At 39.7% G+C, this 1488-nt stretch overlaps 1 protein-coding gene and 1 pseudogene across 1 annotated transcript in view; one reads left to right on the top strand and one right to left on the bottom strand.

Annotated features, from left to right (window-relative positions):
• XIAP (X-linked inhibitor of apoptosis, E3 ubiquitin protein ligase) overlaps nt 1-1488 on the bottom strand; it is a 76377-nt gene that overhangs the window by 44347 nt on the left and 30542 nt on the right. The gene's annotated exons all lie outside the window — the stretch shown is intronic.
• LOC105508172 lies at nt 174-764 on the top strand (annotated as a pseudogene).

Below are 1488 nucleotides of genomic sequence, written 5' to 3'. Positions count from 1 at the left end.
GGGCGTGGTGGAGGGCGCCTGTAGTCCCAGCTACTCGTGAGGCTGAGGCAGGAGAATGGCGTGAACCTGGGAGGCGGACCTTGCAGTGAGCTGAGATCCAGCCACTGCACTCCAGCCTGGGTGACAGAGAGAGACTTCGTCTCAAAAAAACAAAAAATCTCTCTTTCTGTGGTTTTGTCAACCACAGAAAAAGGCTATGTCCAGTCATTGCTATGCCCTAAGACTTCAGACCTGTGGCTTCAATCATAGATATGGATGTTCTCCCAGGAACTAAGCATCCCCCTAGGATTCTATACCCAAGATGGTTTTATCCTAAGGGAGACACCACATGGCTTAGAGAGCATCCCAGGGATCTTTTATATCCTGGCTTGTTCCAGGCCTGGCTCACAGCACAGAACTATGATATGTTAATGATGAAGTTTTTAGAAGTTGATGGTACATAAGTTTCAGGGAAGTGTCTCAATCAAGTAAACAGACATGATGAGTGCAAACAGCAGCCACTTCATCCTAACAGTGAGACCAGCAACCAGGAGAATAATGTTACTGGGAACAGTCAGACTTCTGGTAGCTGCAGCCAATCTGCTGATAATAGCCTTCTTGCCTATCCACAGCAGACTGAACCAAACTTTGAGCCAAAGGATGAAGACAGAGGGGAAGGTGACATTACTATTTAAGATAATGGTGTGCCACAGAAGACTGCTAAAGCCATTCCTACCATCAAAAGCCTGGAATCATTAACACAAACAGAACAAACTCACTTTTGAGTCTCGACAGAATGATTTTACTTCTTCTAATTGAGTTTAGTAGTAGTACTAACAGAATTTGAAACACATGCTCCAGATCAAAAACTCTTAGAAGATGTAACTATCATAACATCATGAAACCATCACTTGAATGTTTTCTGAATGAGGATGTCATAGGACTTGTAAATTTGGGTAGTTTAAGAGCTTTTAAACCTCTGAGCCAACGACCTAGAATAGGCATGAGAACAATAATATTACAAGTTTGAAATGCTATTAAAATAAATAGAAACAGAAAGTAGATTAGTGGTTGCCTAGGGCTGGGGAGGGGGGGAAATAGGAAGTGACTATAAATGGTTACTGGGGTTGTTTCTGGAGTAATGAAAATGTTCTAAAATTAGATTGTGGTGACAGTTGCACAACTCTGCATATACTAAAAGCCACTGAACTATATACTTTAAATGGATCTTATGGTATATAAATTATATCTTAATAAAGCTGTCAAAATGTTATTAAAATAGTAGTTTGGTAACTGTTTGCATAAACTTTGGAGGATCAGAGGTGATTTTAAGTATAAAACAATGGGGCTTCTGCTAATGAAATTATGTGCTTTTGATATGGAAAATGGGATGTTAGTACATTTTCAGAACTACATGAGAGGGCTAAGTCATTTCTGTTTGAAGTGGTTACATATTTAACCTGTTTCACAGAGCCCAGTGAATTTTTCCTTTATATTTTTTAAATTCTT

Source organism: Colobus angolensis, unplaced genomic scaffold (assembly GCF_000951035.1).
Source record: "Colobus angolensis palliatus isolate OR3802 unplaced genomic scaffold, Cang.pa_1.0 Scaffold159, whole genome shotgun sequence".
In the NCBI taxonomy this organism is placed as follows: Eukaryota; Metazoa; Chordata; class Mammalia; order Primates; family Cercopithecidae; genus Colobus; species Colobus angolensis.
The sequence above is the reverse complement of the archived record's forward strand: the minus strand, read 5'-3'. Positions and strand labels throughout refer to the sequence as shown.